Below are 16,305 nucleotides of genomic sequence, written 5' to 3' on the forward strand. Positions count from 1 at the left end.
CACATGAACTTCGAGTTTAAATTTTTCCAAAATTTAAAAATAGTTTTAATTGCTATTTGTTCATAATATAATATCCATAACTGCCTGACAAAATAGATTCTTAGTGTCTAATGTTACACCATTGTAACAATTTAAAGGCTATAATTAATTTATACATTGAAATAATTGATTGTGTTATTCCTTTCTATTTTCCATATATATTTTTTGGGTACATACACACACATACAGATCTACCTGTAGATACAGATACACAGAAATACATATGGATGCAGATGTATAGATAAATACCTGAAGATATAGATATGTAGATGTTACTTTGTAATTTGTCCTGTAAGTTTTCTCCAGTGTTTCATCTGTGGCTTAAATGAGTGAAAAAGAGATTTGAGTTTCTTAGATTTCTGATATATTCTTTGCATTGTGAAGTATTTATAACACATAAATGTGAATATTTTGAAAAATATTTTGTGCAATTACATTAAATTATTTAAGTAACCTGTTCAGTAGAAAAAAATAGATGATAAAGAAATTACTTGTCTGGGGGAGAACCCCCTTTGAAAACTTTTAGGATTGATGGCCTAGTTTATAAAAGCAGTATGATTTAAATGATGTCTTTTATCATAGGAAGTGAACTATTGGTGTTTATTTGCTTAGATTACACATTGTTATGCTATACATTGTTGTCATCCTTATTATACTTCCTTCCTATAAATATTGTCCGTTGTTTTTTATGACTTCCCTAACATCCTGTTTCAAGTAAATATGAAGGAAAAGTCCATTATGCGTTGGATACTCTATTAATAATACATAAACTGTAGTGAGTTTAGCATATTCCAATATAAATTCTGTCGGGTATATCTATTTCTTATAGTACATTTAGGAACACGTTCATCTTTAAACTCAAAAATCAAATAATAACTATTAGCCACTGCTATCTCCATTCTTTGCAATTGTAGGATTAATCTCAAAGAGTGATATGTAGAGCAGGCTTTTTAATTCACCCTTACAAAACAGTCATATGCTGTGGTGTTTCATTGATTAATTAGAAAGACCAAGAATTATCTCGCTCATGAAGAGAAATAGAGACTATGAGAGCACTCATTCCCCCTGCAATTGATTTATAATTTAGCAAAGTAATTGAATAAGAAAAAAAAAAAGGAAAACCTTGAATATCACTTTAAGAAAATATTCAGGTCTTCTCCTTTTCCCCATCTTTTCTCTTAAAAATAAATAGATATGTATTATACACACACACACACACACCACAGCAACAATACCTCGTGAGGTTTCCATTTTCTCTTCATAAGCAGTAAGATCCATTATTAGGACTTTTATGTTTTGGGAGGTGTTTCTCAGTAGTTCTAATATAAAATGTCTTGGTTAGGCTCCAGAGATCCTGCTTTTATTCAGACACTTTGCATCTGAATGTGGCTATAAGACCATCTCTTAGTAGTGCTAAATTTAGGGATAAGTGCATTAACATATTAGGACTGCTATGAAAATATTTAAGAGTGCTATAAAGACACTCCTCACTGTGCATTCCTTACCATATTTTAATGATGAGGATAATGCTGGTTCCAGGCAGAGGAATTTGAAGTGAATCATAGGAGAAAAAACTTTTTCAGGATGTTTAAAACTATCTAGTAGTCAGTGTTTTCAACTCATCACTGTGTGCGCGTGCACGCGTGTGTGCATATGCGTGTGTGTACATTCCTAATATGATTCTCGTGACTTAGCTTTCACATAATGTTTCCACATGATGATATATTTTCACACAATGTTGACAATTTTTCATATATAATTTGACAGCCTTGGTTATGTAATCTGATCTTTCTAAACCTCAGTTTTCCTGTGCAGCATTAAAGTTGGAGGTGGTTAAAACCCCATTTCTAAAGTTCTAGAATTTTATGTTAACACCTAAATAAGATAATGTCATAGACATTAAGAAGCTTTTGGGGATATATTTTAAGACACAACTAATTTTTGAAAACAGATATGCAAGATACAAAGAAAGAAATTGCTTTACCTTAGGAAACGTCTCATGTTCTACAATACAAATAATCTTATGTATAAATTTACATCAGGTAAAAACAAAGCTAATTAAAACCAATGTCCTTTGGTCCCATTTAGCATGTTTTCTTCTAGAAAACTTCATTAAATAGAAAAATTAAGTAAAATGCCTAAGAACCTAACTAGAGTTTTTATAATAAAATACCTCACCATAAACCAAACTTACTCTACTAATGTTACTATTTGATATTACATATAATAGGATCATATATATATAATTATATATATATATATCCTTGAAGTCAGAAGTATAAATATTTAAAATATCACATTGGACGTTTTTAAAATATCACACTCTGTTTTTTAAAAATGTTAAATTTATTTATACTTTAAATTTACCTTTGAGGGAACAAAATTTGTCTTAAAGAGTATAGCAAACTAGTGAAGCATTTGTATTATTGCAGCATTTGTATTAACACTAAGTAATTATCCATCTAGGCTCTTCACTTTCATAGAGAACAAGTTACAGCCAATGTTTATTTGTGACACACTCACATGTATTTTTTAAATTAACTCTCACCTTAACTTATACTTTCTTGCATACAATATATTGCCATATTACTCACATATTTTGTTATGTAATTTTAAGCATTGTCCAAAGCATTCTGATTAGCTGCACCTATACATTGTGTAAATATTGTATGGAATGCGTGTCTGCCTCAAATCACTAAAAAGAGGTAACCCAGCAGAAAAAAAAATCTCCGATTATTTTTTTATTCCCATTTGGTGTATGTACCAAAGAATGGACATTAAACTGGCTAAACTTTGCATGTATGAGGGGCACAGTAAAATACCAAGTGAAATCTTTTCATGCAAGGTAACATTCAGAAGAGCTTCTGATCTAACATACAATTTATCAAGTCATGCAACATACCATTTAAAAGTGTAATTTCAAAGCCAACTTTGATATTGTGATCTTTTACACGTAGGCAGTGGTACAAGACATTTTTATTTCAATTATGCAAAGGATACAATAATGGTGACATAATTATGTGAACCATTTCAAAATTGTTTTTTAAGCTATCAAAGAGTGTAATAAAGGGAAAACTTACTTTTCCATCCTAGAAAATAATATTATCTTATATGACTTGCTTTATTAGTCTTACCAAATCTTTCTGACTTAAAGTTAGAAAAACTGACACTACCTGCTTCCTCTGAAGCATTTTTCTATTCATTATTTCCAGAATTAGATTTGCTTATATCATGAGCTTTATCTTACATTTTCTCATTTTTCAAAGCAAATACAGAGATGACAGTATTCCAACATCTCAGCATATATCTATTAAGTGCATACAATTATTTTGTACTCTTCCTTTGTGAAAACTTCAGTTGAATCCATAATATGCTTGATGACAAGACTGCAAATGCATGTTGTTCATGTTATGTCCAAGTTCTTTGCTGCTATGTGCTAGAATAGCATGTTATTTCATTTTCTTTATTTTTCAAAAAAATCTACCATTCGAACCTATATTAACCGGTTTTGTAGTTCTACACTTGACACAGCATTGTCTAGGTAATGAAGCAGTGTCTGAATCTGAAAATAGGATTTATCCTCTCTTGAATGTTAGAGGTTTTTAAATCATACTTTTTTTCCAAGTTAAGAACACTGAATGATCAAGTTCATTCTTAGCTATGGCTAAAAATAGACAACACTGCTAATTTTACAGATAAGTAAAGAGAGCCAAATGAAGATTTCCTCCTGTCATGAAAAAGTTACCACCTTTTGCTGTTACAAAAATCACTTATTTTTTCATGCTACATAGATTTCAAAGACCTTGTGAAAAAATCTTGATTATTAATCTCATAGATATATATATAACACAATATTAAATTACAACAAATCTCCAGAAAAGACCTCCAGTTTCTCCTCAAATCTATAGTCCATTACATTCTCGTCTAAAGTTAATAATACAAATAAATGTGAACTCATCTACTACAGGTGATCACTTTTCTTTTATGCACTTTTGTTATTTAAAATAGATTCTGAGAACATACACTGTTAACAGTATCTAAATGTGAACGCTGTAGAATATTGATAACCTTTAGTTAAAATTCGACATGCCTTTTTAGAGATTAGCGTGCTTGAAAATATAATTGATGCGAATGGTTATTTTGAGTATGCAAAGTAAAAAAAAAAAATGCTCCATCAAGTCACTACATTTTCCATATCACTTCAAATAAAACACAATTTTGCCTTTGAAACTCTCTCCCTCCTGTGGTTTTCATCCACAGTCTTTATTACATTAAGATACATTTGCCTGCAATAATGGAGAGCAATTATAGCCAGCAGATGTACACATTCAGAATATTGACCTGAGTGAGAACTACAAATATGTGAAGAAACCTCCTTCACCAGGTAAAGTGATCACCATAATCCTGACATCCTGTGTCCATCTATATATGTGTTATTTTTACTGTTTACGTATCATTTCATTTTAATATTAAAAATAAAGAAATCATTTCTTATTAAGACATGAAAAAGATGTCTTTATTTTTGACAGTTCTGACTCAAATTATGTAAACAAAAGTTATGAGAAAACCAGGGTCCATTTAAAATTGATATAATAGTACACACAAACACAATTAATATGTAATTCAAAGCCACCAAAATCAACACAATGTGAAGTTTAGTTTTATTTCTATATTAATGCTCCATATGCAAATTTGAGCACTATAAAAAGAGCTTTGGTAGGTATCAGTTTTGTAAAAGTAAAATAAGCAAACATTGCAAGCTTTTTCACTGAGCATTTTAATATCATATTCAAATACTATAAAATGTTTTCTTACCTGCTTTTAAATGTTGAGAGAGAGAGGGGGAAGGAGCAAAATATAGCAACTAGGAGAAAAGCAATATTTGTATTACTACATTACAGGAAAGCAAAGATTAAAGAGCTTATATTGTCAAGCAAAGTAAATAACATTTACCTTGTTTAGCAACGGAATGGAGTTTAGCCCTGCTCAGCGCTGACAATTCCGGTGCTGCTTCTCTCTCATTCCCTCTCTTCTCTTTTTATAGTATCTTCACAGCTGAATCTTCATGAAGCTCAGTGTGCCTCCCTCTTCCAGAGAGCATCACTTTTAACTCAGACAGGCAGGAAGCTGAAGCCAAAGGAACTCTCTATCTGATTGGTTTCCATTCAGCGTTTCTGTTTAATAAGAGACGTCCCTCACATAGGAAGATATTGCCACTGATGGCGCTGCAGGGCTCCAGGTTTGGGCTGGGGGAGGAAAGACTCTTTAGGCACAGTGATTTGCAAGCGAATAAAGTAGGAGGGCTCAGAGAAGAGGGCTTTGTCAAAGACCCCTATAAGAGAAAATAACCCAGTGTTTTTCGTCTCCGTTAATCAGCTCTGCTTAATATGTTTGCAGTTGGGAGAGAAAGGTCACAGCCTGTCTGTAACCTGTAAATCATCTGTAGAAAATATATATCACGTGGAGAGTGCTGTTGCTCAAAAGGAATTTTGTGTATAGTCCCTGAAGAATTCACAACTACCTATTTCAATTTCAGTATCAAAATTCCAAGTTTAAGGAAAAGAAAGAATCCGGATTATATTTATCAATGATCATGAATTTTTATCTGTGTCTCTGAGTTTATCGACTAAAATAATCTTTCAAAAACAGTAATTTAAAAACATCTAATCATTGATGTCTTAACATGATCTTTTTCAGTGAAGAGAATGATTTCAAGCATAATTTCAAATTTCTACAACACTTTGCTTTTTACTTGATAATGCAGTTGAGGGATTTTCACCTTCCTTGGAAACATACAAATATAATTGGGACCATAGCAACATCACAAGAGCTAGATGGTCCACCTGTTAGATTTGCTGTTGTACATTGTACAACTATTAGAAAGGGTAAACCATAACAGAATCAAATCCTGTTACAGAAGAGAAGTCTCCTTAGTACTTCTGGAAATGGCACAATAAGAAAAATATTGATTAGAAGATAAATCCTTCTGAAAAGAAGTTCTAGTAATAGTTGTATGAAATGCACGGTGGGAATATGGCTCACTTTATAACAGTTCGTTAAGTCACAGTAAGTAAATAGCTTAAGTGCCAAAAAAGTATCACTATCCTATTTGATGCTTCAAAGGAAAACTGACAATAGAAAATATAAATAAAATTGCACTTCTGCCCCCCCCCCCCAATGGTGAAGCTTATCCATGAAGTGTAGATAATAGAGCTGCCTATCTGAGGCATTATTATTATGTGCATTATGGAAATTCATTTCTTAAAAGGGAAAACAAATACTTGGAATATACAGTTTTACATGTCCCCAAATAAAATGTGACACAGCTAATGCATAGTAATATAACTTGTAGTACACAGTTTTTAAATACTTGTGAATTTGAAATGTAGGAAATGGAACCCCCCCAAAAGGGACTTCACTTTGTTCATCTACAAATGAAGGAAGAGAAAGAAGAAATAAAGCAAATTGTTCAGGGCTGGTTAGATCCAAGTGGTTAAGAACAACGTAGTGAATTCTTCATGGAGGCTAAGAGTGTTTTCTTGAAGCAAAGACACTTAATATAAAATTCACATTCTCCTTTATATTCATTTCTTCCAGTTCTACTTGTTCCTTTAAATAAACATATTACAGAAGTCTCTCTGTTAATGCTGAGATAAAGTAATGCATGTAAAGTGGGAAAAAGGAACCAAACAAAATATTTTATCATAGTTTAAGGTAAATATTCACAAATAAAAGCTTTGAATCCCTAAAGTTGCATGGATTTCATTTCCCACTGAAACCCAACTGTAGGGAAAGGCTGTTTTGTGCGAAATCCACAATCCAACCAAACATTCTATTGCCTGATTTGAAGTTATTTTCACTACTTCTAGATAAAGGGGGAAAGGGGGATTTGCCAACTAAAAAGTGGTTACTATCTTACTATCTCAGGAGTCCTCTGCCTTTCTCTCCTTTGTCACAGTGATTATGGAGCATTTGAAAACAAGGGGCCTAAACCTTGGAATTATTGAAAATTATTTTCTATCATGTGTAGAGCTACTTGTAAGTTTTCAAATGTAAATAGCATTCTACATCATATAAAACAGTTTTTGATACTTAGAATAATGTTTATAAATATTTAGCAAACAGGTATGCATAAAACTATTAATCATCATCAGTATTTACAGTAGTAGGAGTATATTTCCTTTTCTAATATATTTAGACATGAAAATTAATTTACAGTAAATGTAAAATATTATTTGAATTATTCTTTTCAAGTTTACTTTAGCTTGAATTAACTTTTCTTAATCATTTGGTACTTTAAAAGTACTACCTTATGGCAAAAACATGTCATGACATTTTTTTCTTTTCTTCTTCTTTGAATATAATGTGTCCCCATACCTGAGGACTCCATCTATATAATACTGTTCAAAACAGCTGACTTATTCCTGTGTGATATTGTGATTTATAATAAGAAATATATATATATTTACTCTTCATCCCGGTTTCTGGCACAGAGCTCCTAAAACCATTGGGATTTCCTAAGAGATAAGATCCATAAAGGTATCTTTTCTTAAGTTAGTGAGGTGACTGTTGGACTGCACCTAAGGATGGGGGCTGAATGCCGGGAGAACTGATGCCGTAAGCTCAGCCTCTGTACACCAGTGCCTAACTGAATCTCGGAGACAGAGTTTTGGGTGAAGTAGAAAAGAATAGCTTTATTGCTTTGCCAGGCAAAGTGGGACAGAGCGGGCTTCTGCCCTAGAAAACTATGTGTTCCAACCCAGGGGAGTTTGGTGAGGCGTTTTACAGTGATGGTTCAAGGGTAGGGTTGCTGATAAGATTAAGGTGTGTGAAAGGCCTCCACTCCTCTAATCTGGTCTCAGGTAATCTTCTTGATGAGCTTCTCTGGTTCCTTTAATGTAACCTCAGGTGGTCTTTCTCTAGTATGAAGAATGCTGACCTCTTGAAAGAATTTAAAGACATTGTTATATGTATCCCTTGAGGTCGAACCAGGACCCTGCCCCAAGGCTGCACTCTTATTTCCTGGCTGCCTTTCCCTTGTCTTTGCATCCCTTCCCTTCTGGGATTAGCAACTGTTTGAATCTGCCCTTTGGAACTCAGGGAAGATCATGGAGGCTGGAGTCAAGAAACGGGACAGAAAGGCTTCCCTGCTTAGGAGCCCCACAGGGTCCTGCTCAGGTTCAGAACCGACCAAGTGATTAGAGGTTTGGAGCTTTCAGTCACACTCCCCTGATTTGGGAAGGAGAGAGTGTTGGAGGTTGAATTAATGGCCAATGGCCAATGATTTAATCAATTATACCTATGTAATGAAGCCTCCACAAAAAAAACAAAAAGACAGGATTTGGAGAGCATCCAGTTGGTGCACCAGTGGAGATTTGGGGAGAGTGGTGCCCTTGGGTAGAGCATAGAAGCTCCAAGTCTTTTCTCCATACCATGCCCTATGCATCTCTTTCATCTGGTTATTCCTATTACATCCTTTCATAGTAAACCGGTGATCTAGTAAGTAAAATGTTTCTCTGTGAGTTCTATGAGCCACTCTAGCAAATTAATCAAATCCAAAGTGGGATCATGGGAACTTCTGATTTATAGCCAGTTGGTCAGAAGTACAGTAGCATATGTATAGCTGATTCACTTTGTTATAAAGCAGAAACTAACGCACCATTGTAAAGCAATTATACTCCAATAAAAATGTTAAAAAAAAAAAAAAAAAGTACAGTAGCAACCAAATCTTGCAGCTGAGAAGGCAGTCTTGTAGGACTGAACCCTTTAACCTGTGGAATCTGATGCTATTTCCAGGTAGATAGTGTCAGAATTGAGTTAAATTATAGGACACTCATCTGGTGTCCTGAGACTTCTTTGTTGGTGTGAGGACCCACCCACACACATTTAAATTGGTACCAGAACCTATTTACCATGCCACATAGAAGACTCCAATATTTTTTGCATTTTATTATTAAAATACTATTCTATTATAAAGTAATTATTTTACATATTGTTGAGAAAGACATTGAAAAAGTTAGTCACAATGCTAGTTTATCTTGCACTGAAGTGGAAATTTTTTTAGAAAAAGATGAATTTATGAATAAAATAAACTTTATACTCAAGTTAATTTTTAAGCATACAATTTGTCCTGCAGTGTTTAAGGAGGACCATAAAGACATGGATGTTGCACTGGGACAACTGAGACAGAAGCTTCCTGTGCTGTGACACCACACATGGGGCTACCCTGGAATTTAAGACCACTAGCTGGGAAAGAATTGCTCACTCTTTCCCAGCCAAAATGGAAATGCTTTGCACAAGAGCTTTTGCATACCACTATCATGAATATCCCCTACCAGACCTCAGCGCCAAGGATTTGCTCCTGCAATGAAGATTAAACTATACTTAGGAATGGAGCAAAAATTATAAGTTATTCTTTTTCCTCTATAGTAATCCCATCATTGCTCACATTCCTACTTACCTCAGGCCCTCTCCAGAGTTGAAGCTTCTCCAATCATCTATCATCACCTTGATTCTTATCACTCTGTAACTTGAGGTATCCCCAAATCTCATCAGAGTTCCCTCATTCCAAATACGCCCACTGGCAAATCTGTTTAACATTAGGAAATCCTTTGTATCCTCAGCCTTTTCTTTGAACATTCCCTTCGGTTCCCTGCTTTAACTCAAGGCTGGCCACTGTCTGAAGATTCTTTTCCATTTCATGTTTCTCACTTGAGAGATGGTATTATTCCCATAGCCTGGAGTACCACAGGCCTGGAGTTAGGATAAATGATCTCCTTGCTTGTCTTTGCTAGGCCATTTTTCCTCACTCCTTTATCCATACTTGACATAGATTTTATCATACCTATGGTCAGTTAATCCATGACAGAGGAGGCAAGAATATACAATGGAGAAAAGACAGTCTTTTCAACAATTGTCATCATTTTTAATAAATTCAGCAACCACTTAGTTGATCTACACAACACACTGACTCCTCCTTGCTTTGATTTTCCTATTCTGACTTCTCCTTTCAAGTCATTCTCTCTGGGATCTTATGCCAGCAATTCTGTCTCCACTTCAAGACCTCTCTCCCCCATTGACCTCCCATCTTCTTTCAATGTTTGTCACGCCTCTGTGTTTCTAACTTCTCGGCTCACTCAGGTTTTATCCCAGGGCCCATTATCAAAACCACTCCCTTGCATACTCTCTTGTTCTACTCTTGATTCACAACTGCACACACACTGCTTCCTCTAGAGAGCAATACTTTTCTAAAGAATGGTGAAAAAAAGATATAAAAGAGAAGGGGCTTTATATCATGTTTGTGGCAATGAAATATGAACCATGGACAGTCTCTGGGATCATGAAATGATCCATACACAAAATAATGCAGCAGAAGTAGAATTTTTGAGTCAATATTCTTAGTTGCTCTTTGTTTTTTCATCATAGTTCAAAGAACTTCAACATTTTCCAGTCTTTATATAGATGATGAAAATTTAGGAAGTTCTCAGAATCCTTGAAATCTTTCTTTGGATATTCATAAACCATGCAGAAGATGGATGGCTTATACGAGTCCTCTGTTATTTTTTAAAATTCTGCTTATAGTTGTAATTGTCACCTGAATACCACTGTTATTATTATTGCAACTGCTACTGCTATCAAAAGTAATAATAATACAACTAATTATAATAATAGCAATGACTTTAACTTATTGTATATTTGCATAAATAACTACAAGCATTTTACATACGTCTCTACAAGATGGATTTTGTTTTCACTTGATATAGTATAAGGATACTGACGATCAGTGAAGTTGTCTGTCAAAATTTACTTAGCTAGGCAGTTGATAGAACCAGGAGTAGAAACCAGTTCTATTTAAATTTAATGCCCATTCTTTTAAGCACTATACAGCCTCTTCAACTGCCTATTGGCAACAAAGCACATCACAACTCCAGGCACTGCTGGCCAAAGGTAGCTGGAATATTGTGTATCCCCTAGAGAAATTTCTCATCCACAAAGTTTCTATAAAGAAAGAAAAGTAAAGAATTATACCTAACATGTTTATTCTTACTAAAGAGATTTTTTTATATGATATAGAACATAGGAAATGTGTATGTAGATTTAGAATAAGTTCTAGTAAGGAATTAGGTTAGAAGGACATACCAATTTATAAATGATTGGTAAGTATTAAACATATGTTAAAGCTTTTTCTTTCTGGATCATGAGTAAATCTTTGGAAATACTTATAAATGCTTGTCCAGATTATGTTAGTCAGATAAGTATTCTAAAAATAATATAACAAAAATTCCACTGACACCTACATTAAAGATATATTTTAAAAACCCCTAGAGTTTTACTCATCTTTGTATCCTTTTAGCACATGAAAGAAAACCAGAGTAGTTAGCCAGTAAATGGTATTTCATGCACTTCATATGTTTCAAACAAAAGAAAATTTAATAAAAACAGTATCATTTATTTTCTTCTTTAATTAAAATGATGTTGTTATATGCTGGTACATAAACACTATATGCTTATCCTAAAAGTCAAACAGAGTAAAATCACTTGATAGCATTCAAATATAAGAAAATTTCTATTGCTATTATTTACCATGTAAATTAAATCACTCACACAATTAATTTTAAATAAATGGGATTATATCCTGTATATTATTTTTATCATGGAAACTTTAAAACTTTTAACACTTCTTCTTTTTCCCTTATTTTTCCTCCTTTCTGTCCCTCTTTTCTTTTACTACCCCTTCTTTCAGTGTAGGTACTGACATCAACAGCCTCTTACACAATTTTTTGTACCTTATGTAATCAAATTTAAAAATCTATCTATTCATCTTTTAATCTGTGTATCTTTGTATCTATGCATCTATGTCTCTGTGTCTCTGTCACCTATGTATATCTATTGATCTCTCTACCTATATTGTTTATATGTACCCTTAGTGTTTTAATTAAAAATAAACAGCATATTTCATTACCTTCTCTGAATCTTGCTTTTCTATCTACTGTATTGTGAACATCTCTACAAGCCAATTGATAAACGTATTGTTTCAAAGGCTGCTAAACATGTTATTTTATGTAAGATTTATGGACGTTTTTCTTTTTTTAAAGTTTGTATCAGCTTTTTCAAATGAAATTTTGGGATTTGCTTTTCTTGGTAAAACAATTCAGTCATCTGTTTTCAAGCTTTTTTTTTTTTTTTTGCCACTCTGCATGGCATGCAGGATCTTACATCCCAGACCAAGGATCGAACCCATGCTCCCTGTAGTGGAAGCTCGGAGTCCTAACCACTGGACTGCCAGGGAATACCTTGTTTTCAAGCTTCTGAAGCTTACTGACTACATTCTCCTTTTATGCTATATTCTTCCTTGGGATATGGTTCATTTGGATATCGGGAAGGAGGGAAATTACGTATCTGTGTTCAATTTTCAGAGTTATGCAGATTCTATGTTTAGGTTTTAGTTTATTAATTAATAGAAGAACAAAAAATAATGGCATTTGCTCCACCAAATTTGAAAAGAAAATATAATTGAGAAAGTTTGATATTAAAAAGACTGGTATTAACAATTTAGATTCTAAAAACACGGATTCTTAAATCAAAGAGCTTTGTCATAAACAGTATCTCAAAGCTTCAAAAGAGGAGCCTACCCACACAAATAGCAGAAATCGTAGACAATTGAAAGAAGAAAAACGTTTCCCAAAAAGTAAGCTAATACATATCTTTATGTGTGTGCCATGTTTTGATTTATTTAATAGCAATTTCTAAAAGGTGCCTTTAATATAAATGTCTTGCAAATCTTACAGCTAATGATGTCCTTTTTGATTTTTTCCCGTCTTTTTTTTTTTTAAAGCATTATTCATTATTTATTTATTTATTTATTTATTTATTTATTTATTTATTTATTTATTTTTGGCTGTGTTGGGTCTTCGTTTCTGTGCGAGGGCTTTCTCTAGTTGTGGCAAGTGGGGGCCACTCTTCATCGCGGTGCGCGGGCCTCTCACTATCGCGGCCTCTCTTGTTGCGGAGCACAGGCTTCAGACGCGCAGGCTCAGTAGTTGTGGCTCACGGGCCTAGTTGCTCCGCGGCATGTGGGATCTTCCCAGACCAGGTCTCGAACCCGTGTCCCCTGCATTAGCAGGCAGACTCCCAACCACTGCGCCACCAGGGAAGCCCTCCCAAGTCTTTTAAAGATAAAAATATAACTTGTATGGTCAGTCTTTTTTTTTTTTAGAATTTAAAAAAAATTTTAAATATTGTTAAATTTATTTAACCTTTGCAAATTTTTATATTGTGTGTTTTACAATGTGTGTAATATATCAGCATATATTGTAACATTTTACAATCGTAGTAAATATATTAGTAATTGTACAAAAAGTATAGTTAACATATTACAAGATGATATTCATATATCTTAAGTACACAGCCAAAAAAAAGATTGAAAGCTCTGAGCTAAACAGTGACTTTAACATCATCTCCATAAATAAGCAAACCTTTAAAGAATATCCTCACACACAGTACTTTGCTAGAAGCACTGAAACACCACAGTAGAAAGTCTGAGTTTCTTCTCTTAAGACACCATAGGCATAATTTATACCCTGCCAAGTGAAAGTGACCTTGAGAAGTTTTCTTTTCTTTCTTTTTTTTTTTTTAAATTTATTTATTTATGGCTGTGTTTTTGGGTCTTCGTTTCTGTGTGAGGGCTCTCTCCAGCTACGGAGAGCGGGGGCCACTCTTCATCGCGGTGCGCGGGCCTCTCCCGTTGCGGAGAACAGGCTCCAGACGCGCAGGCTCAGCAACTGTGGCTCACGGACCCAGCCGCTCCGCGGCACGCGGGATCCTCCCAGACCAGGGCTCGAACCCGTGTGCCCTGCACTGGCAGGCAGACTCCCAACCACTGCGCCACCAGGGAAGCCCAAGAAGTTTTCTTTTTAAACCAACAAAAAGGAAAGACTTTTGACTCTTATCTACTGTCTGTTAGCATCTAACCCTGGTTGGAGTAACTAAGTCAGTGGCTCTTGGCCCTGGTGACAGATGAGGATCACCTGAGCCTAGGTTTCTCATCCTGACATTCTGACTCAGTTGTTCTAGGGTGTATAAAGCCCAGACCCTGGCAATTCCCTTGGCTTCCCTGGTGATTCCAATGAGCAGATGGGTCAGATAACAACCACAGACTTGGGCGTTGATCTGAGAATGAGCCTGCACATTCACCCTGTGGTTAAGTTCAGGAGAGAGTCTAAGCATTTGATGTCTAGAGGACTCCAAAGACTCCAGGTTCCAATGCTCCCAACCCCGATATGCAGTGCTCCAGGTGAACGGAATTTTTCATACTTCCTTGAATGTAATCCTTTTTGTTTGTTTGTTTTGCATTCTTCGCGCACACTGTTCCTTCTGCCAGGGAACTCGTACTGCTTTCTGTACTTTTTTTTTTTAATCCTTCAAGGCAGTGTAAGGGCCATCTCCTCTGTGAGGGTGTCCCTCATGCAAGGGTAATGATTTACCACTCTTCTTCAGATATCACTAATGGGCATACATTTCTTTCTGTCTCTTGGAGGGAGGCAGGTCCATCTCCCTCCATCAGAGAGCAAATTCCTTGGAGGCTAAAATCTTGTCTTATTTACACATTGTGATCTTAACCAGCACATACATTATTACATGCCTGGTGTATAATAAGGTTCATAAAAGGGACCCCTAATTTTGAAATTGGCTAATTGGTTAATATATAAGGCCTCAATTTTTTTCTCTAAAAGAAAGAGCCATCTGCAATTATCACATTATCTGTAACATATAGCTAACCTTATCTACACAGCAGCATATTTTAACAGGCAAAGCTAGAATAAGTTATTACAAATAGGTCTTAAAAGGAAATGTAATATTGTTCAAACTTCGGTTTTATAGTTTCAGCTATTGTGTATGAAGATTAATATCTTAGTACCTATATATTAACTTCTGGTCTTAAAATGAAAAATGCAGACAGAAGAACAAAACTGTACCTACAGTTTGTTTTGCTTTAAGTAAAATTGGTGGGTTTTTTAAAATTAATTATTTATTTATTTATATCTATTTTTTTTGGCTGTGTTGGGTCTTTGTTTCTGTGCGAGGATTTTCTCTAGTTGTGGTGAGCGGGGGCCACTCTTCATCACGGTGCACGGGCCTCTCACTGTCGCGGCCTCTTGTTGCGGAGCACAAGCTCCAGACGCGCAGGCTTAGTAGTTGTGGCTCACGGGCCTAGTGGCTCCGCGGCATGTGGGATCTTCCCAGACCAGGGCTCGAACCCGTGTCCCCTGCATTGGCAGGCAGATTCTCAACAACTGCACCACCAGGGAAGCCCCTGGTGTTATTTTTTTAACAATAGTTTGAAAACTAGCCATGATGGTATTGCACTAGGTACCTCCTACACTTACCTCATTGTATCTTCTCAATAATATTAAAAAAAAGGCATGCATGCATTTTCTTACCTTGCAAATAAAGAACATTAGGCTTGGAAATGGTCAAATGTAACAGCCAAATCACGCAGCTCACGGGTGGCACAGCTGTGATTGAACCCAGGTCTGTTTTACTCTCACACCTTTGTTATTTTTAGTGCACTATACACAAGAACATCAGATTACATGTTCTGAGTACACTTATCGGATTTCTTTTCATAGTCCACCCTTCAAGAGAATGGGTTTGATAATTTAGATAATAATTCTGTGTTTTCCTGTGTGAATCTAAGCAAGTTACCCAACCTCTTACAGCCTCGGTTTTCACACAACAAAGGAGGAAATAATCATAGGATCTCTGTGAAGGCCAAATGAGGCAATGGCATTGCTGTAGGGAACTAAGTTTTAAGTGACTGGTGTCAAATTTGGAATTTTTGCTTTTAAAACAGACAGAAATACACCTACAGGGACAAGGCCCCGGTCTAGTTCAAGCATTCTTCTGGTCCCAGTGGCCTACTTATATCATCCTCTTTGACACTGGCTATTTCTGCAGTTTTGCTACTGGGTATAGAGAAAAGCTAAAGGAGGAAATACAGATTATATTTACTGAATCTCTGCAGTGTGCAACATGAGAGCACATCTCCTGACTAATGGGGAGAAAAGCACAGTAGTAAAAAAAATTTGTGGTAGTAGTGTTGTCAGTGTTAGATTTGTGCTTTATGTAATATACATTTTTATAGTAGCACATGACTCTACTGGGTGTGTCAGCTTCATATATAATTAATTACGTTTAATGTGTGTATGTGTTTAAAATAGTTTGAGTTATCTTTTTAAAAATCCTGTGTGTCAATCTTTATGTTTT

The 16,305-nt window shown here is 35.1% G+C and overlaps 1 protein-coding gene across 6 annotated transcripts in view; it reads right to left on the minus strand.

The window, feature by feature from the left end:
* CDH9 (cadherin 9) overlaps positions 1-13,706 on the minus strand; it is a 139,728-nt gene extending 126,022 nt beyond the window's left edge. The window contains exons 1-3 of one of the 6 annotated variants that reach the window (XM_082382950.1): positions 4,993-13,706; positions 4,855-4,903; positions 289-359 (exon numbers count right to left, since the gene is read on the minus strand). The gene's annotated coding sequence lies outside the window, so the exon portion shown is untranslated. Of the gene's footprint in view, positions 1-288 lie in introns of all 6 variants that reach the window. The other 5 variants (XM_082382952.1, XM_082382949.1, XM_082382954.1 and 2 more) reach the window with 5 other exon arrangements.
* Between the last annotated feature and the right edge of the window lie 2,599 nt (positions 13,707-16,305).

The sequence above is a fragment of the Balaenoptera borealis genome (genome assembly GCF_965194805.1).
Source record: "Balaenoptera borealis genome assembly, chromosome: 2".
Taxonomy (NCBI): Eukaryota; Metazoa; Chordata; class Mammalia; order Artiodactyla; family Balaenopteridae; genus Balaenoptera; species Balaenoptera borealis.